The 21,956-nt window shown below is 40.8% G+C and overlaps 1 protein-coding gene across 4 annotated transcripts in view; it reads left to right on the top strand.

The window, feature by feature from the left end:
- FBXO36 (F-box protein 36) overlaps positions 1-21,956 on the top strand; it is a 101,038-nt gene that overhangs the window by 5,957 nt on the left and 73,125 nt on the right. The window lies entirely within an intron of this gene.

Raw genomic sequence — 21,956 nt, 5'->3', positions numbered from 1 at the left:
TCTGAGACTCCGGAAAAATGATTCGCAGCTTGTGACACTCCAGGATGTACCCCATTAAAGTTGTGAAATCATGTTTACTCAGAAATTTAAGTTCCTTTTAAGTTTTTAAGGTGACCTGTGGCATTTTTCAGGGGAGAGGGAGAAAATAATACCAACGAGGTGATTCAAGTTTTAAAAATAACAATATTCAGTCCTTTATCGTAACCCAGTGATCAAATGGCTCCTAAATCCTCATTTCAAAGTTACATAAGAGGACTTCCCTGGTGGCGCAGTGGTTGAGTCTGCCTGCTGATGCAGGGGACACGGGTTTGAGCCCTGGTCTGGGAAGATCCCACATGCCGCAGAGCAACTAAGCCCGTGTGCCACTACTGAGCCTCCACTCCAGAGCCCGTGAGCCACAACTACTGAGCCCACATGCCACAACTGCTGAAGCCTGCGTGCCTAGAGCCCGTGCTCTGCAACAAGAAAAGCCACCGCAATGAGAAGCCCACGCACTGCAACGAAGAGTAGACCTCGCTCGCTGCAACTAGAGAAAGCCCGCGCGCAGCAATGAAGACCCAACGCGGCCAAAAATAAATAAATAAATAGATTTATATTAAAAAAAAAAATTACATGAGGACTTGATAGAGCTCCAGGATCATCTCCCAGGTAAATCGTTTATTCAGCATCTCTGAGTGCCTACTCAATCTGGGCAGTTAATTTGGTCTCACCCTCCATTGACACAGATTTGCCTCCTAATTATATGGGGCAGTAGAGCACTTAATTGGGAGTCACTGAGTCATGGATCCTTTTATTCCTCCTACTAGTCTGTAAGCTCTTGACCTGAGGCAAAACACTTAATTTTTCTGGGCCCCGGTTGCCTCATCAGCATAATAAGGTTACTAGTCTAAGAGATCACTAAGGTTTATTCCATCTCTGAAATGCTATTTCACATGAAAGTAGTGTTTGACCCTAGAAAAAGCACTGAATTTTTTTTTTTGAAAAACTGAGGGTACGTCGCAGATCCTGTACTAGTAGCTATATGACTTGGTGTAAGTTTCACCTGCCTGCGGTTCCATTTCTTCATCTGTAAAATGGACAGTTCAACCCTTGGCTACTTCACAGATAATGGTGAGAACCAAAAAATATAAAAAGCACTCCAGGCCACTGTTTCTCCAAGAGAGGTCATGATCAAATAAGATTGGAAAGTCCTGGATGCAACGCAATTCTATTTGCTTTTCTTCTCCGAAATTTCTCAGAGGCTTTAAAATCCTGCTGTGCAACAGGAATCTCTGAGAGGAAACAGCAGCCCGAGCTTTTCATACGGGCATGTGACTACCAAACTCCTTTTCCTCTGAGCATCTCAGGATCTGAGGTTCTGTGGATGCCCTTTGGAAAACACCTAGCAGTGTGCCTGGCACAAAGCAGCAAATACTGAAGAAATCTTTAAGTATTTATATTGCCTTGTCTTCTTCCAATACCAAATCAGTCAAACTTCACTTTTCCGTGAAAATCATTGTTCTAACTCGTTAGTCATCTCACGACTTGTGTTATTTCATTTATTATTACCATCAGCTTATGTTTCCACAGAAATACCTATTGATGTCTTGATTGGGATTGTAATGATCCATTTGTGGTGAATCGACATCTTTACAATGCCAAGTTTTCAATCCACAAATATAGTATATCCTTCCTTTTAGAATTTCTTAGATATGCTTTAATTTTGCTTAAAGATTTCTTATAGGGCTTCCCTGGTGGTGCAGTGGTTGGGAGTCTGCCTGCCGGGGCAGGGGGCACGGGTTCGTGCCCCGGTCCGGGAGGATCCCACGTGCCGTGGAGCGGCTGGGCCCGTGAGCCATGGCCCCTGAGCCTGCGCATCCGGAGCCTGTGCTCCGCGGCGGGGGAGGCCACAGCAGTGAGAGGCCCGCGTACAGCAAAAAAAGAAAAAAAAAAAAAGATTTCTTATAGTGTAGAAATCTTACATATATCTTGTTAGAATTCTAGGTGTTTGACTTTTTTGTTCTATTGTAACTTAAACTCCTTTTACAATTGTATTTTCCTATTGTAGCTACTAAGAAAAACACAATTGATTTTTGCTTCCAGTAAATTGACTTTCATCTAGTGATCTTGCTAAGTCATTTACTGATTCTTCTTTTTTGAATTTTATTTATTTTTTTATACAGCAGGTTCTTCTTAGTTATCTATTTTATACATTATTAGTGTATATATGTCAATCCCAATCTCCCAGTTCATCCCACCACCACCACCCCGGCCACTTTCCCCCCTTGGTGTCCATACGTTTGTTCTCTACATCTGTGTCTCTATTTCTGCCCTGCAAACCAGTTCATCTGTATCATTTTTCTAGGTTCCACATATATGCGTTAATATGCCATATTTGTTTTTCTCTTTCTGACTGACTTCACTCTGTATGACAGTCTCTACATCCATCCACATCTCTACAAATGACCCAATTTTGTTCCTTTTTATGGCTGAGTAATATTCCATTGTATATATGTGCCACATCTTCTCTATCCATTCATCTGTTGATGGGCATTTAGGTTGCTTCCATGTCCTGGCTATTGTAAATAGTGCTGCAGTGAACATTGGGTTGCATGTTTCTTTTTGAATTATGGTTTTCTCTGGGTATATGCCCAGTAGTGGGATTGCTGGGTCATACGGTAGTTCTATTTTTCATTTTTTAAGGAACCTCCATACTGTTCTCAATAGTGGCTGTATCAATTTACATTCCCACCAACAGTGTAAGAGGGTTCCCTTTTCTCCACACCCTCTCCAGCATTTGTTGTTCGTAGATTTTCTGATGATGCCCATTCTGACTGGTGTGAGGTGATACCTTATTGTAGTTTTGATTTGCATTTCTCTAATAATTAGTGATGTTGAGCAGCTTTTCATGTGCTTCTTGGCCATCTGTATGTCTTCTTTGGAGAAATGTCTATTTAGGTCTTCTGCCCATTTTTGGATTGGGTTGTTTTTTTTTTTTAATATTGAACTGTATGAGCTGTTTATATATTTTGGAGATTAATCCTTTGTCTGTTGATTTGTTTGCAAATATTTTCTCACATTCTGAGGGTTGTCTTTTTGTCTTGTTTGTAGTTTCCTTTGCTTTGCAAAAGCTTTTAAGTTTCATTAGGTTCCATTTGTTTATTTTTGTTTTTATTTCCATTACTTTAGGAGGTGGATCAAAAAAGATCTTGCTGTGCTTTATGTCAAAGAGTGTTCCTCCTATGTTTTCCTCTAAGACTTTTATAGTGTCTGTTCTTACATTTAGGTCTCTAATCCATTTTGAGTTTATTTTTGTGTATGGTGTTAGGCCGTGTTCTAATTTCATTCTTTTACATGTAGCTGTCCAGTTTTCCCAGCACCACTTACTGAAAACACTGTCTTTTCTCCATTGTATATCCTTGCCTCCTTTGTCATAGATTAGTTGATCGTAAGTGCATGGGTTTATCTCTGGGCTTTCTATCCTGTTCCATTGATCTATATTTCTCTTTTTGTGCCAGTACCATATTGTCTTGATTACTGTAGCTTTGTAGTGTAGTCTGAAGTCAGGGAGCCTGATTCCTCCAGCTCCATTTTTTTTCCCTCAAGACTTGGCTATTCAGGGTCTTTTGTGTCTCCATACAAATTTTAAGATTTTTTTGTTCTAGTTCTATAAAAATTGCCATTGGTAATTTGATAGGGATTGCATTGAATCTATAGATTGCTTTGGGTAGTACAGTCATTTTCACAATATTGATTCTTCCAATCCAAGAACATGGTTTATCTCTCCATCTGTTGGTATCATCTTTAGTTTCTTTCATCAGTGTCTTATAGTTTTCTGCATACAGGTCTTTTGTCTCCCTAGTAAGTTTATTCCTAGGTATTTTATTCTTTTTGTTGCAATAGTAAATGGGAGTTTCCTTAATTTCCTTAATTTCTCTTTCAGATTTTTCATCATTAGTGTATAGGAATGCCAGAGATTTCTGTGCATTAATTTTGTATCCTGCATCTTTACCAAATTCATTGATTAGCTCTAGTAGTTTTCTGGTGGCATCTTAAGGATTCTCTATATATAGTATCATGTCATCTGCAAACAGTGACAGTTTTACATCTTCTTTTCCAATTTGTATTTCCTTTTCTTCTCTGATTGCCATGGCTAGAGCTTCCAAAATTATGTTGAATAATAGTGGCGAGAGTGGACATCCTTGTCTTCTTCCCGATCTTAAAGGAAATGCTTTCATTTTTTCACGATTGAAAATGATGTTTGCTGTGGGTTTGTCGTATATGACCTTTATCATGTTGACGTAGTTTCCCTCTATGCCCACTTTCTGGAGAGTTTTTATCATAAATGGGTATTGAATTTTTTCAAAAGCTTTTTCTGCATCTATTGAGATGATCACATGGTTTTTATTCTTCAGTTTGTTCATATGGTGTATCACGTTGATTGATTTGCATATATTGAAGAATCCTTGCATCCCTGGGATAAATCCCACTTGATCATGGTGTATGATCCTTTTAATGTGTTGTTGGATTCTGTTTGCTAGTATTTTATTGAGGATTTTTGCATCTATATTCATGAGTGATATTGGTCTGTAGTTTTCTTTTTTTTGTAGTATCTTTGTCTGGTTTAGGTATCAGGGTGATGGTAGCCTTGTAGAATGAGTTTGGGAGTGTTCCTTCCTCTGCAATTTTTGGAAGAGTTTGAGAAGGATGGGTGTTAGGTCCTCCCTAAATGTTTGATAGAATTCACCTGTGAAGCCATCTGGTCCTGGACTTTTGTTTGTTGGAAGATTTTTAGTCACAGTTTCAATTTCATTACTTGTGATTGGTCTGTTCATATTTTCTATTTCTTCCTGGTTCAGTCTTGGAAGGTTATACCTTTCTAAGAATTTATCCATTTCTTCCAGGATGTCCATTTTATTGGCATAGAGTTGCTTATAATAGTCTCTTAGATTGCTTTGTATTTCTGCGGTGTCTGTTGTAACTTCTCCTTTTTCATTTCTAATTTTATTGAGTCCTCTCCCTGTTTTTCTTGATGAGTCTAGCTAATGGTTTATCAATTTTGTTTATCTTCTCAAAGAACCAGCTTTTAGTTTCATTGTGATCTTTGCTATTGTTTTCTTTGTTTCTATTTTATTTATTTCTGCTCTGATCTTTATGATTTCTTTCCTTCTGCTAACTTTGGGCTTTGTTTGTTCTTCTTTCTCTATTTCCTCTAGGTGTAAAGTTAGATTGTTTATTTGAGATTTTTTTTTTCTTCTTTCTTGAGGTAGGCTTGTATTGCTATAAACTTCCCTCTTAGAAATGCTTTTGCTGCATCCAGTAGGTTTCGGATCATCGTCTTTTCATTGTCATTTGTCTCTAGGTATTTTTTGATTTCCTCTTTGATTTCTTCAGTGATCTCTTGGTTATTTAGTAACGTATTGTTTAGCCTCCATGTGTTTGTGTTTTTTACGTTTCTTTCCCTGTAATTGATTTCTAATCTCATAGTGTTGTGGTCAGAAAAGATGCTTGATATGATTTCAATTTTCTTAAATTTACTGAGGCTTGATTTGTGAGCCAAGATGTGATCTATCCTGGAGAATGTTCTGTGTGCACTTGAGAAGAAAGTGTCATCTGCTCTTTTTGGACGGAATGTCCTATAAATATCAATTAAATCTATCTGGTCTATTGTGTCATTTAAAGTTTTTGTTTCCTTATTAATTTTCTGTCTGAATGGTCTGTCCATTTGTGTAAGTGAGGTGTTAAAGTCCCCCACTATTATTGTGTTACTGTCAGTTCCCTCTTTTATAGCTGTTAGCAGTTGCCTTATGTACTGAGGTGCTCCTATGTTGGGTGCATATATATTTATAATTGTTATATCTTCTTCTTGGATTGATCCCTTGATCATTATGCAGTGTCCTTCCTTGTCCCTTGTAACATTCTTTATTTTAAAGTCCATTTTATCTCATATGAGTATTGCTACTCCAACTTTCTTTTGATTTCCATTTGCATGGAATATCTTTTTCCATCCCCTCACTTTCAGTCTGTATGTGTCCCTAGGCCTGAAGTGTGTCTCTTGTAGACAGCATATATATGGGTCTTGTGTTTGTATCCATCCAGGGAGCCTGTGTCTTTTGGTTGGAGCATTTAATCCATTCATGTTTAAGGTAATTATCGATATGTATGTTCCTATTACCATTTTCTTAATTGTTAAGGGTTTGTTTTTGTAGGTCCTTTTCTTCTCTTGTGTTTCCCACTTAGAGAAGTTCCTTTAGCATTTGTTGTAGAGCTGGTTTGGTGGTGCTGAATTCTCTTAGCTTTTGCTTGTCTGTAAACCTTTTGATTTCTCCATCGAATCTAAATGAGATCCTTGCCAGGTAGAGTAATCTTGGTTGTAGGTTCTTCCCTTTCATCACTTTAAGTATATCATGCCACTCCCTTCTGGCTTGTAGAGTTTCTGCTGAGAAATCAGCTGTTAACCATATGGGAGTTCCCTTGTATGTTATTTGTCATTTTTCCCCTGTTTCTTTCAAGAATTTTTCTTTGTCTTTAATTTTTGTCCATTTGATTACTATGTGTCTCGGCATGTTTCTCCTTACGTTTATCCTGCCTGGGACTCTCTGCACTTCCTGGACTTGGGTGGCTATTTCCTTTCCCATGTCAGGGAAGTTTTCGACTGTAATCTCTTCACATATTTTCTCGGGTCCTTTCTCTCTCTCTTCTCCTTCTGGGACCCCTATAATGCAAATTTTGTTGCATTTAATGTTGTCCCAGAGGTCTCTTAGGCTGTCTTCATTTCTTTTCATTCTTTTTTCTTTATTATGTTCCGTGGCAGTGAATTCCACCATTCTATCTTCCAGGTCACTTATCTGTTCTTCTGCCTCAGTTATTCTGCTATTGATTCCTTCTAGTGTATTTTTCATTTCAGTTATTGTGTTGTTCATTTCTGTTTGTTTGTTCTTTAATTCTTCTAGGTAATTGTTCTTTAATTCTTCTAGGTGATTGTTCTTTAATTCTTCTAGATCTTTGTTAAACATTTCTTGCATCTTTTCGATCTTTGCCTCCATTCTTTTTCCGAGGTCCTGGATCATCTTCACTATCATTATTCTGAATTCTTTTTCTGGAAAGTTTCCTATCTCCACTTCATTAAGTTGTTTTTCTGGGGTTTTATCTTGTTCCTTCATCTGGTACATAGCCCTCTGCCTTTTCATCTTGTCTATCTTTCTGTGAATGTGTTTTTTTTTCCACAGACTGCAGGACTGTATTTCTTCTTGCTTCTGTTGTCTGCCCTCTCATTCACTTACTAATTCTGATAATTTGTAATTCTTTTATTTTTTTCTTCCAGCTTTACTGAGATATATTTGACATACAACACTGTATAAATTTAAGGTGTACAACCTAATGATTTGACTGACATACATTAGAAAATGATTACCACAATACGTTTAGTGACTATCCATCTTCTCACATCAATATAAAATAAAGGAAAAATAAAAAAGATTTCTTAGTGACTAGAACTCTTAGGGTTTACTCTTTTAACAACTTTCATATATAACACACAGCAGTGTTAATAGATTAGTCATGTTGTACATTATATCCCTAGTACGTATTTATCTCATCACTGGAGGTTTGTTCTTTTTGACCGTGCTCATCCAATTCCCCCTTCCCTCCGTCCCCACCTCTGGTAACCACAAATCCAATCTCTTTTTCTATAAGTTTGTTGTTGAAGTATAATTGACCTACAATACTGTGTTAGTTCCTGGTGCACAAAATAGTGATTCCATATTCCTATACTTTGCAAAATGATCACCATGATAAGTCTAGTTACCGTCTCTCACCATACAAAGATAGTACATTATTATTGACTGTATTACCCACTCTGTACATTTCATGCCTGTGACTCGTTTATTTTGTAACTGGAAGTTTGTACCTCTCAATTTCTCTCACCTATTCCATTCATACCCCCACCCGCTTCCTCTCTGCCAACTAACTGCTTGTTCTCTATATCTATGACTCTATTTTGTTATACTTGTTCATTTCTTTTTCAGGTTCCACATATAAGTGAAATCATATGGTATTTGTCTTTCTCTGACTTTTTTCACTTAGCATAATACTCTCTAGGTCTATTCATGTTGTCATGAATGGCAAATTTCATTCTTTTATGGCTGAGTAATCCATTATACATATAGACCACATCTTCTTTATCCATTCATCTGATGATGGACACTGTGGTTGCTTCCACATCTTGGCTATTGTGAATAATGCTGCAATGAACATAGGGGTGCATATATCTTTTCAAATTAGTGTTATTGTTTTCTTTGGAAAAATACCTAGAAGTGGAATTTCTGGATCATATGGTAGTTCTATTTTTAGTTTTTTGAGGAACCTCCATCTGTTTTCCATAGTGGCTTCAGCAATTTACATTCCCACCAACAGTGCACGAGGGGTCCCTTTTCTCCATATCCTCACCAACACTTGTTATTTGTTGTCTTTTTGATAATAGCCATTATGACAAATGTGAAGTGATATCCCATTGTGGGTTTTGTTTGTTTGTTTGTTTGTTTTGCGGTACGCGGGCCTCTCACTGCTGTGGCCTCTCCCGTTGCAGACCACAGGCTCCGGACACGCAGACTCAGCGGCCATGGCTCACGGCCCCAGCCGCTCCGCGTCATGTGGGATCCTCCCAGACCGGGGCAGGAAACTGTGTCCCCTGCATTGGCAGGCGGACTCTCAACCACTGCGCCACCAGGGAAGCCCCCCATTGTGGTTTTGATTTTCATTTCCCTGACCATCAGTGATGTTGAGCATCTTTTCATGTGTCTGTTGACCATCTGCATGTCTTTGGGAAAATGTCTATTCACATCCTCTACCCATCTTTTAATCAGGTTATTTGTTTTTATGGTTGTTGTGTTGTATGAGTCCTTTGTACATTTTGGATATTAACCTCTTGTCAGATATGGTTTGTAAATACCTTCTCCCATTCAGTAGGCAGCCTTTTAGTTTTGTTGATAGATTCCTGTGTAAATGTGTTTTAGTTTGATGTAATCCTGTTTGTTTATTTTTGTTTTTGTTTCCCTTGCCATTACAAAGAATTTATAATTCTTTTCCATTTTTTGACACATTCATGTCATCTGTGAATAATGACATACATTTCTTCCTTTCTAACCTTCATGTTTTCTTTATCCTTGCCTTATTGCATTGGCTAAGACTTCCACTAAAATGTTGAAGGGAAATAATACCAGGCATTGCTGTCTTGTTCCTGGACTTTGGAGGAAGGCTTTCAGTATTTCACCATAAAGTATGATGTTTGCTGTAAGTGTTTTAAACTCAGATTAACTATGTTTCCTTTTATTTCAAGTTTGCTAAAAGTTTTGATTTTGAATGGATAGTGAATTTTATTTAAAAAAAATCTTTTAGCTATATACTAAATTTGCTGGGTTTTTCGAAATCTTTCTTCAGATCATTATAAATTGTGTGCTTCCTGGGTCCAGGACCACTGTGCTCACTGTTCCTAAATAACACCCATCACTTTTCCATGCCACTGCTACACTCTTGGCCCCAGTCACCTGGGTGACTTCCCGTAAGTCTCCCCACATCCATATCCAATCCCCTTCTTTGAGTCTCATTTAAAATGCCCACTTGACATTTCAGATCGGTAGCGAAATGGAGAACCATTCCATAATTATTGTGCCAATTGGCTATCAAATTTGTCACAAAACAGAAGAAATTAACCAAATCCCTATCTCAACTGTGCATGTAAAAATGTGTACTCACATACTATACGTTTAAAATTTTTATATGTATTTAAGAGCTAAGTGCTATACACACAAACATATACTATGAAAGTACCATACAAAAATAAGAAAGGATATTATTTTAATTTGGAGGTAGAGTATACACCATATGCTGAGTCTGAAAGCCAAAATGGAAAAGAAGAGCAGATCAAGTACATTTAACATAAAATTTTTTCATGAATGATACTTAAAATTAATAAATTACCTGTGAGAAAATGTTGGCCACATATTTACCAGGCAAAGGGCTAATATACTGTGTATCCAAAGATAATCAATCCTACAAATTAGTAAGAAAAATAGCGTCATGGAAAAACAGGCAAAGGCTATGGACAGTCACCTGAAGAAATACACGTAACTAATAAACATATGAAAAGATGCTTACTTATAACCTTACCAAGTGATCAAGGAAATAGAATTTAAAGCCACAAGATACAAATTTTTCCACTGGCAAAAATTGAAACCATTCAGGTTGTCAAGGCTGTGAGAAAGAGGGCATCACTAAGTGTCTGCTCTATACCAGCTCCTGGACCGTGCCAACAGTACCAAGGTGGGGTGCCTTCCCTCCAGAAGCTTGCAGTCTATGAAGAGATAGACAAACAGATTACAGAATGTGACCTGTACAGCGGAGATAGGAGCTTTCTGGTGAGAGCACTGGAGGAAATCCTGAATAGTTGGCAGAGGACTAGACGTGAGCTGAGACCGAGACAAAGAAGAGGTGGGGACAGTTCTGTGCGCCCAGGCTGTGAGAGCACAGAGCTTGTTCCCGGGATGGGTGATAGTAATGAGCTCTTGTAGGATATAAAGCTGACTGGGACCACCGAGAAGCAGCCAGGGAGCAGATCAGGAAGTGCCTGGTAAATCTAGAAATAAGACCTGATTCAGCCAGTCAGTGGTTTTCAAAGTACCCTTTGGTTTTGCAAATAAATGCAGTTCTGAGGTTCCACAAGCATTTTATTCAGATCTCCTCTTTGGGAGTATTTTTCACTAATTTAAAACTTGTAATACAAAAGAAATACCTACACCCTCAAATGTTTTATATAACAAATTTTATCACCTTAACCTGTACTTCCAAAATCTAGATGAACATGTTTTGGTGCAGGCCACAGAGGAAAGCATCTGTCATCGCTGTAATTACAGTAGAATGTCTTACAAATGTCTCATTGTTTGGGAAGACAGAGCTCTGACCAACCCTCTTGATTCGTGCCTGTACAAGGCAGGTATATTCAGAGCAGAATAAGCCTGAAAATCAGGAGCAGCTCAGATGCACCAGCTTTGCACAGAGTCTTCAAATGCTGAGCGTTCATAAAAACACATGAACCACCTTGTGATAGAGTCTTAACATATACTAAGTAATTTTCAGTGCTTTTTGTCTGAATTTGGCATTTGTGATAAGGAGACAAGAATTTGGTAGATAACTGTTAATCATTAGACTCCAAAACAAGTCTTAACTGTTCTCACATTTTTGGATTTTCTGGATCCTTTGAATCGAAGAGCACATATTCTAAAATCAGCCATGTGAATTTTTTTTAAAAATGAAATTTCAATTCATTCATTCAACAAATATTTGGGTGCCTTCTGTCTGCCAGGTGCTCCTGGGCACTGTGCCAAGCACTAAGGATACAACAGGGAGCAGAAGTTCATGTTCTCTGTCCTCGTGGAGCTAGACGCTAATCAGATAAAACCACAAGCCAAATTAACAGGTCAGCCAAACAAGATGTCAACTGTGGTAAGTGTCACTGTCAAGGAGAGACACCCAAGTGCTTGAGGCTATGGCCTGGTCAGGGAGGTCAGGAAAGGTTCTCCAGAGGAAGTGAAGCTTGATCTGCCATCTGGAAGACTGGGTGAATGGAAAGAAGGCCAGTGCAGGGAGAGGGCAGAGAGCAGGCTGTTGGGCCATTCCGGCTTCAAGCTTTGTCCTGATACAGAGAGATCAAGAAGAGGATGAAGTGGCTGGCATACCCTATCCCAATGATTGTGAGACACGCTTTTTTTGCATCTTAATGTCTCCAAAATCAAAATTTAATTAGTATTTTTTTCTTTCTGAGCTATGCATAAAATAACAATACAGCTTATAGTTGATGGCATTTTAGAGTTGATGAAGTACGATAATCGGGTTTGCATTTTTAAAAGATCACTCTGGATGTAACGTCGAGAACAGACATGATTATCTGCATGGATCGGGGTTTTCTTTATAGTATAATAAAATGCAGAAACTGACTACTGCTGCTGAGTAACAGTAATATTCACTTTCACCTATATCTCACTGCCTAATTTCAAAGTTCTCTTTTTATCAGAATAGTTTCTTTGTTCTCATTAACTTGATAATAAGTAAATATTATTAATCTGAACTTATAAAAAGACCTACATAAAATACCACTTTTATTCAGTGTGTAAGTTTACATTGATACACATAAATAGATATAGATAAAATCTATACAGAATGCCCCTTACTAAAAGGGTTCTGCTTTGAAAAACCATGAAAACTACTGTTCTAGGCAATAGGGATCCACTGAGGATTTTTGCAGAGGAGAATATGACTGAAGCTGCCAGACAGAACTCTGACCGCAGCAAAATGGAAGACGTAAGGGAGAGGGAGGAAGCTTCCGTGGGAATGGAAGGAGGGAGATGGGTGATCAAACTCTTGGTCTCATTTGCTAGTCCAAAAAAAAAAAAATGGAGATAATAGTTTCTATCTTATAACAGTCTTTTAAGGATCTTATGAAGTAAGATATACACATTATTGACACAATTTCCTTCCCTACCTTACATTATCCTAGTAAGTTCCTTTAGTTCCAAGATAAGTCTTTCTTCTCTGTAAAACCATTATACTGTCTCTTTGGTATTTTTTTTAAGGGAGAGATTAGCATTCAAATGGAAAAAATTGTTTACACATTCAGACCCTTTCATGCGGCCCTCTGTCTCAGTGGCTGCCCCCAGCCCCTCCCGTGACTCTGCTCTTACCCAGGGCTGCTCTTCCTTGAAGACAGAGGCCATCTTGGCCCTTTCTAAGGCTCTACATAAGACACTTTGAAGAACCTAAGAGGCAGTTGGGCACATTTTTAGTGCTTTTGCATTTTGCCTACCGTTTCAGATTTGTTTTCCCCATTAGTAGACCTTATTTAAGCGTGACTAAAGAATCGTAAAATAAATGAAATAAAAATTATTCCTCAATAGTACCTTTGAATACTGGGGGTGTTTTTGGTTTTTTGTTTGTTTTTTACCTTTTCTCTTTTTTTGGAGGGAGGTTAGTAACACCAAGACTACTCTATTAATAGTATAACTGAGAATGTTCAGTGAGTACATAAAGATACAGTGGACATATCCTCATCGTAGTATCCACTGCACTGTCATATGCCTTTCACATAAGGATTGTGCATTTGGGAGTAATTCTGCCGAAATAGTTAGGTGTGTGTCTGATTTGTGGAGAAACTGGCCATACAGCCCATGTAGGTATTTGTTATGGGTTGAATTGTGTTTTCCCCAAAAAAGATATGTTGAGGTCTTAGCCCCATTACCTCAAACAATGACCTTATTTAGAAATAGGGTCGTTGCAGATGTTACTAGTTAAGTAGGGTGAACCAGTGTCTTTATAAGAAGACAGCCGTGTGAAGACAGGCAGAAGGCGATGTCATGACCAGGGCAGAACTGGAGTGATGCAGTGAGGAATGCCACAGATTGCCGACAGACCGCAGAAGCTAAGAGACACGTGAGGATTCCTCTACAAGCTACAGAGGAAGCACAGCCCTGCCAACGCTGTGGTTTGGGGCTTCTAAACTCTAGAACTGTGAGACAATAAATTTCTGTTATCATAAGCCACCCGGTTTGTGGTAAATTGTCACAACAGTCCTAGGAAAATAACACAGTATATGAGGATATCCGTGGCCAACTACTTGACTCACCTGAATAGGTCGGTGGGAAAATATAGTTGTCTGGGTCCGTCAGTGATTGCATACCTCATCTAAGCCCCATCTAAGTTGCCATCTGTAGCTTGCAGTCCCCAGTCCCTCCCTTTGCCACAGTTAATTGGACCAATATGGACACCTGTCTTTAGGCCAGTGGCTCTGTTGGCTAACCAGCAACCATGTGACTTCTGTGGCCTTGTGTGAAAAAGATTTGAACTAAGAGACTCAAAGGGATATGATCAGGGGCTTCCCTGGTGGCGCAGTGGTTGGGAATCCGCCTGCCAAAGCAGGGGACACGGGTTCGAGCCCTGGTCTGGGAAGATCCTACATGCTGTGGAGCAATTAAGCCCGTACGCCACAACTACTGAGCCTGCGCTATAGAGCCCGCGAGCCACAACTACTGAGCCCGTGTGCCGCAACTACTGAAGCCCACGCACCTAGAGCCCATGCTCCGCAACAAGAGAAGCCACTGCAATGAGAAGCCAGAGCACAACAATGAAAACGCCACGCAGCCAAAAAAAAGAGGATATGATCAGTTAGCTGCAGGGAACTGAAATAAAAAAGTAAAAAGGAAGCTCAAAGAGGCCATTCTTAACTCTAAGCTACTGGCCAAGAGAAGAGCAGAAAAAAGACACCTGGAGAAGAAGAGAGATGACCACGGGTGGGTGGGTGGCACAGAGGAGGGGGCATGGAGCTCAGCTTTTAGGGTGTGGCTGAGTTGGCAAGTTGCCTCTCTACAGTCATTCTCACCTTTTTTTTTTTTAACATCTTTATTGGAGTATAATTGCTTTACAATGGTGTGTTAGTTTCTGCTTTACAACAAAGTGAATCAGTTATACTTATACATATATCCCCATATCCCCTCCCTCTTGCGTCTCCCTCCCACCCTCCCTGTCCCACCCCTCTAGGTGGTCACAAAGCACCGACCTGCTTCCCATTAGCTATCTGTTTTACGTTTGGTAGTGTATATATATCCATGCCACTCTCTCACTTTGTCCCAGCTTACCCTTCCTCTTCCCCATATCCTCAAGTCCATTCTCTACATCTGTGTCTTTATTCCTGTCCTGCCCCTAGGTTCTTCATGACCTTTTTTTTTTCTTAGATTCCATATATATGTGTTAGCATACGTATTTGTTTTTCTCTTTCTGACTTACTTCACTCTGTATGACAGACTCTAGGTCCATCCACCTCACTACAAATAACTCAATTTCGTTTCTTTTTATGGCTGAGTAATATTCCATTGTATATATGTGTCACATCTTCTTTATCCATTCATCCGATGATGGACACTTAGGTTGCTTCCATGTCCTGGCTATTGTAAACAGAGCTGCAATGAACATTTTGGTACATGACTCTTTTTGAATTATGGTTTTCTCAGGGTATATGCCCAGTAGTGGGACTGCTGGTCGTATGGTAGTTCTATTTGTAGTTTTTTAAGGAACCTCCATACTGTTCTCCATAGTGGCTGTATCAATTTACATTCTCTCCCTGGTGGCTTAGTGGTTAGGATTCCGGGCTTTCACTCCTGTGGCTGTAGTTCAATCCCTGGTCAGGGAACAGAGATCCTGCAAGCCCTGTGGCCTAAAAAAAAAAAAAAAAACACCTCTCAGTTGGGCTTACAGCTGCCCAGCCAAAAAACTAAATTACCCACCTTCCTGGAAGCTCGGTATGACCTTGAAACTAAGAATTCAGGACTTAGAGGTGGAGGTGGGGCAGGGAGGGGCTGTGGCCTCTCCAGCTGGCTGCTGAGAATTAAAGTCAGGGCCCGGGGATGGATGGATAAGGGGAGTCAACTCAGCCCCTGCCTCACCCTGGTACAGCAGCCCGGCTTCCCAGAGCACAGGAAATAGCACTCTCTGCCACTCCACTGTCACCAGTTCTGTCTCCCTTGTAGTAACAGTGCCCAGATTTTCCTCAGAAAAATCATACCTCCCTCCCCCTCATTGCACGTGATTTGAATAGCTGGACCCAGCGTTGCAAATGACCAGTGTGATTTGGAGAACCAAGCCAAGCCAATTAGTTGCTGAGACTGTTGAGAAAGGAGCATTTCCTTGGCCTCTGCTTGGAGCTGTAGTGATGTGAGCCTGGAACTGCAAGCAGCCATCTCGTCACCGCCAGGGCCACCTGCTGTGGGTGCAGCCAACACAGAGGAAAAAGGAGCCAGGAGGTAAAAGAGAGAGCAGGTCTTTGTGGCATCATCTGCAGCTCCTGGAGCCGGCGGGGCCCACAGCTGTGTAAGCCGGTGAGGTTCTTTTTCATTCAAACCAGGTTGAGAAGGTTTTCCATCACCTAGAACTGAAGCGTCCTAAATGGCCCAGGTCGGATGGCCCCCTTGGCCCAGTCGGCAGTGGCTGAGGTGACAAGCCAGGTGTCACCCGTAGAGCAGAGTGTGCTAGAGGAAGGGCATTTTGAAGCTCAGCGTCTCTAACATGAATATGGGCATGCAAGGCAACGTGGCTGTGGTTTTAAGACGACAGTTAAGTTAAAAAAATAAAAGAGTAGCCGTGAAAAGCACGTGAGCAGATACTTGAAGCATTCAGGAGCTCTGGCCCGTTGGCGACTTTGCTGGCACACTGTGACCGTGTACTTGAACCTAGACAAGCCATCTTGTGGGCGGCTCCCAAGATCTGGTCATAAAAACTGCACGAGGTTATAACTTGAGTAAAGGGCCCTGATGCAGAGTAGTGTGTATTTGCTGAATTAAGTTCCTCCCACCCTTCTTTCTCAAAAACTCCCTCTCCCAGATGCTCCCTACTAGAGACCAGGTATGTTTGAGGAATCAAAGCTCAGTCGAAAATAAAGCCAGTAAACAAAGGAGGTATTTGTGTAGATGTTCTAGGCAAGTTTACATTTCGTATTAAAATACTTGCATTTATTTAACAGTTCCATTTATGACTTTCCAGCTGTTTTATAAATATTATTACAGTATTCCAACTAGAATAGTATCACTCCTTTAAACATGAGAATATCTAATGAGTTGCTTAAAGCAAAAAGATATAATTCTTTCATTAGTACCTAAAAGTCCTAGATTATGTCATTATTTTATTTTATGTATTTATTTTTACATTTTACTCTGAAGCTTTTTTAAATTAATTAATTTATTTATTTGTATTTGGCTGTGTTGGGTCTTCGTTGCTCTGTGTGGATTCTCTCTAGTTGTGGAGAGCGGGGGCTACTCTTTGTTGCGATGCGTGGGCTTCTCATTGTGGTGGCTTCTCTTGTTGCGGAGCACGGGCTCTAGGCACGTGGGCTTCAGTAGTTGTGGCTCGCGGGCTCTAGAGCGCAGGCTCACTATCTGTGGCTCACAGGCTTAGTTCCACGGCATGTGGGATCTTCCCGGCCCAAGGCTCAAACCCATGTCCCCTGCATTGGCAGGTGGATTCTTAACCACTGTGCCATCAGGGGAGCCCTGTAACTATTTTAAATATAAAAGAAAAACTAAACTTCTGATAGACGCTAGCAAAACTCACACTTTTTAAGTGTAAGAAAATGGAGAGTTTAGTTATATTTATTCAGAAAAGAAACTTTAAAGATCTAGGGATTTATGAGCCATAGTTTGAAATCGGTTTAGACAGCTAAAGATCATTTTTTTTTAGAAGCAATTTTGGCAAAGCCATAAATGGAGTGGAGGGGGAGTGGTGGGAATTGTTAGGATGGGGCAGAGGAGAGGCAGGAAGACAGCAATGTGGTCAAGGAGAGTTTGTGAATAGTGACCAGTACTATTAGTTTGATGTGGTAGTTAAACGCATGGATTCTATGAGCTGACTCCACCATTTTCCAGTGGTTGGACTGTGGTCAAGTTACTACCCTTTGCCTCGGTTTGTTCAACTGAAAAATGGGTCTATTAATGATGCCTCAGAGGCTGTGAGAAACAAGCTTATCAATATAAAGAACCCAGGACAAGGCCTGGCACATTGTAAGTGCTGTATGTATTTAGTAGTAGCAATAGTAGTAGTCATGAGGTTTTGATTGGAAGTGGAGAGAGTTAGTAGTAGAACAGTACTTCTTACTTTTTAAGTAAGTTAAATGTATACTTTTAAAAAAAATCTCAGTGAAGAACACATAGCATCTGACAGGACTAAAGCCTCCTTTCAGAATTCATCCTCTTGCCCCTCAAAATCAGATTCCCTTCCACACTGGGTTTTCCATTTTTCTAGGCTCAAGCTGCTGGCTCCTCCCTCCTTGAGTTTGCCCTCTTCCTCCCTTAATGTCCAGTTGGACAGTTGCAAGTCAAGTCCTGTCCTCCCTCCCTTTGGACTCTGGTGTTCATCCCTCATCCCTGCTCCCCCACCCCCATCACTCCTTCAGGCCCTCCCACCAGAGTTGCCGCTTCTCTCTGAGTCTTCCAAATAGGGGAAAATACTGTCGAACCTCATTATTCACAGATTCCACATCTGTGAATGTGCCTGCTCACTAAAATGTATTGGAAACCCCCCAAATCAATACATTCCAGATGCTTTCGCAGTCGTCCCTGGGCATATGCAGAGCAGAGCAAAAACTGAGTCCACCCACTGGCAGGTTCCCAGCTGATGCCGATCAACGGTCAAGGTGATGCTCTGCCTCCTTGTTTCAGCTCATGCTGTGAACAAGTGTCCTTTTCATGGCCTATTTAGTGCCACATTTTCCTCATTTCTGTGCTTTTTGTTGGTGATTTTGCTGTTTAAAATGGCCAAGTATAGTGCTGAAGTGCTGTCTAGTTTTCCTAAGCACAAGAAGGCTGTGATGTGCCTGACGGAGAAAATACATGTTAGATAAGCTTCATTCAGGCCTGAGATATAGTGCTGTTGGCTGTAAGCCCAGGGTTAATGAATCAACAGTGTATATTAAATAAAGTATCTTTAAACAAAAACACACGCAAAACACAGTTATGTACTGATCAGGTGAAAATGGGACCAGAGGCTCGCAGGAACCTTCCCCTGTCTTTCCTCTACAGCAGTGATTCGGGATTTGCTAACTCAGTGTTGGCGGCGACTTTATGGAACCTAACAGCTGTGAACAGCAAGAATCAACCGTACGCACACGTACACACACACACATGGACTTTTCGGAATATTTGGTGTTCCATTTCACTTACAGGGTATTGATCTATACCATCTTGCCCCATTTCTTAGTTTGTCTCCTAACACTCTTTGCCACAAAGTCCCTGTTCCAACCAAAATGGCAATTTTTTGTCTGCTCAGAATTCGTTTCAGCCACTGCCCCTCCCCACTCCTTCCACCTCCACTCCTCTGAGGGGATCCACTGGGGTTCAGTCACAAGGACGCGCACATGACCTAGGCCTGGCCCATCATTAACCGGCCTGCCTCCAGGACAGGTGTGGGTAGTGACACAGACCGGACCAATGCAATCATTCCCTGGGATTTTTCACCCTCAATTAAAGAGAGTTGGTTTCTCATTTCTCTGGGGATCCTCAAACTGGATGATGTAGGCTTGGAGTTTCTAGCTGCCAGGATCCCCGCTGCATGAGGGACACACATTTGCAGTAGAAAATAAAGAGGCCAGCAAGAGAGAGGAGCAGAAACAGAAGGAAACAGAAAGAGCTACTAATCTGACGCTGCCATTTTGCACCCCTGGACCGTGTCCTGCCTGAGGCCAGCCACACCACTGTCTTTCCAAGTTACCTAACCCAACAGGGTTGCATTCTTACTTAAACTACTCAGGACTGAGTTTCTGTCTCTTGAGACCAGCAGTCACAAATAATACACCAGACCTTTTTGATCTATCTGGAATGCAGTGTTACACTCTGCTGTCAGTCACACGTTTCTCCCTAACTTGGATTGCTCTTTGTGAAAAAGTTAGTGTACCTGGATTTTCTTCTCCAGCCTTAATATTTTTCAGTTCAAGACTATTGTTGTTTGAACGTATGGACACCAAGGGGGGAAAGTGCCGGGGGGTGGGATGGTGGTGGTGGGATGAACTGGGAGATTGGGATTCACATATATATACCAACATGCATAAAATAGATAACTAACAAGAACCTGCTATATAAAAAATAAAATAAAATTCAAAAAAAAAATAGATAGCCAACAAGGACCTACTGTATAGCACAGGGAACTCTGCTCAATACTCTGTAATAACCTAAATGGGAAAAGAATTTGAAAAAGAATAGATACATGTATATGTATAACTGAATCACTTCGCCGTACACCTGAAACTAACACAACATTGTTCATCAACTATACTCCAATATAAAATAAAAATTTTAAAAAAAGGACTATTGTTTGGGATAGACAGTAAAAGAGGAAACTGGGAATTGAGAAGATGAAAAGGAAGTAAAACAGGAGTAAAAATTCTGCAGCGCAGCCCTAGGGGGGAAGTAGGGAGGCGGAGGTAGGTAACCAAGGCCTTAGAACTGATCCAGGTGGGTGCAGCCAGGTGTCAGTGCTCTGCTGTATCTAAGCTGTCTATGAGCTAAGCCTCTGCAATCTTATGTATGGGGCTCATATCCTCAGGTAAACATTCAACTCACCCAGTGTCTCCTCTCTCCTTCAGTCTTTGCTTATGCTACCCCTCCACCTGGAACACCCTTTCCCCCATCTTTGCTTAGTTATCCATCCTGTTCTCAGGTCCGCCTTCATCTCTGCCAGGAATCCACTTAACCTGGCCTTTTTCAGGGGTAAGTTTGAGGAAAGAGCCTGAGAAATAATAGGTCAAATATAGGTTACCCCCAAATTTTCCATTTTAAACATCCACGTGACTCTGGAAAGTGGCAGCCAGCAGCGTGGAGTCATCAAAGCAAAAATAAATGAACATTTGAATAAGCAACAAGACACTGAAGAAAATGTCTCTTGACACAATCATCAACAAGGCAATATCAGTTTCTTAGCATCTCATTGGGATTGATGGGGGAAAAAATAGTTCTTTTCTAGCAAACAAGAGATGATGAGTGGAAATTAGCCCTTAGGAACATAAGCTGTGTAGACTCAAGGCTGCAAGAGACTAAGTCTACATTCAGCTCACACGTGACCGTGAATCCAGCTCTGAGCACAATGCTGAGCACACAGTGGGGATTCAGTAAGTATTTGTTGGATTAAGAAATATTAATCCTGAGTTTCCCTGGTGGCGCAGTGGTTAAGAATCCGCCTGCCAATACAGGGGATACAGGTTCGAGCCCTGGTCCGGGAAGATCCCACATGCCGTGGAGCAACTAAGCCTGTGCGCCACAACTACTGAGTCTGCGTGCCTAGACCCCTTGCTCCACAACGAGAAGCCACCGCAATGAGAAGCCCGCACACCACGACGAAGAGTAGACCCTGCTCCCCACAACTAGAGAAAGACCACACGCAACAATGAAGACCCAACACAGCCAAAAATTTTAAAAAATAATAAATAAAATAAATAAATTTATTTATTTAGAAAGGAAGGAAGGAAGTGGCCCACAGGTAGGGAGTCACGTCATAGGAAGGGTTTCCTTCAAGATGTGACTCTGGGATTTAAATCTTTTAAAAAGGGAATATATCTTTTCTAGGGGAAGAATTCTAGGTAGGAGGGATGCATTTTAGCAAAGTCACGGAATTGTGATACCATAATTGTGAAACTGCAAGTGATGTGTTGAAATGTGGGGTATAGTCAGGGGGTTAGCATGAGATAGATAATGCTGAAGGTCACTGTCTGGAGGGCCTTGTATGCCACACCAAAGATTTTGGCCATGGAGAACTCTTAAAGGAGTTTACGTGAAAATTTAAAAATCACATTCATATTAGCATTTTAGTAAGTGGCCTTTGGCTGCCATGTTGGATATAGCCTGGTTCAAGTGTAGAGCTAGAGAGCCCTCTTAAGAGACTTTGTCGTGATCCTCAAGAGCACAGTGGAGATGAAGGGAATGTCAAGAGTTGTTAAGGAAGTGAAATTAATAGAATTTGGTCATGGAGTCAATGTTCTGTGATGACAGAGAGGTAAGAGTCTAGAATGACTCAACCAGTGCCACCAAAATAAGGAATGTGGGAAGAGGAATAGGTAGGTTTGTAAGAGAAGATGGTGAGATCCAATTTGTTTATAGTTGATTGTAAGATGCTGTTGGATTACCCAGTAAGCAACTGGCTAATTTAGCAGGGCTCTGGAGATCGGGAGTACCAATACAGATTTTGACTCGGCAACATTTAAAGCTGTGGATGAGGTTATCAGGAGGGAGGGATAAGTCAGCTAAGGACAGAGCTTTAACCCTGAAGCACAAGTCAAAGCAGAGGAATACTTGTGTTTCCACGTTTGCATCTTCCTCTTCCTCTGGGGAGAAAAAAGTATTCATCACTGATATTAGTGGCGTTAAACTACACAGGTTATTCGAGGATGGGTTAAACATTTT

Source organism: Tursiops truncatus, chromosome 7, assembly GCF_011762595.2.
Source record: "Tursiops truncatus isolate mTurTru1 chromosome 7, mTurTru1.mat.Y, whole genome shotgun sequence".
In the NCBI taxonomy this organism is placed as follows: domain Eukaryota; kingdom Metazoa; phylum Chordata; class Mammalia; order Artiodactyla; family Delphinidae; genus Tursiops; species Tursiops truncatus.
This window is presented reverse-complemented; position numbering and strand designations above follow the sequence as displayed.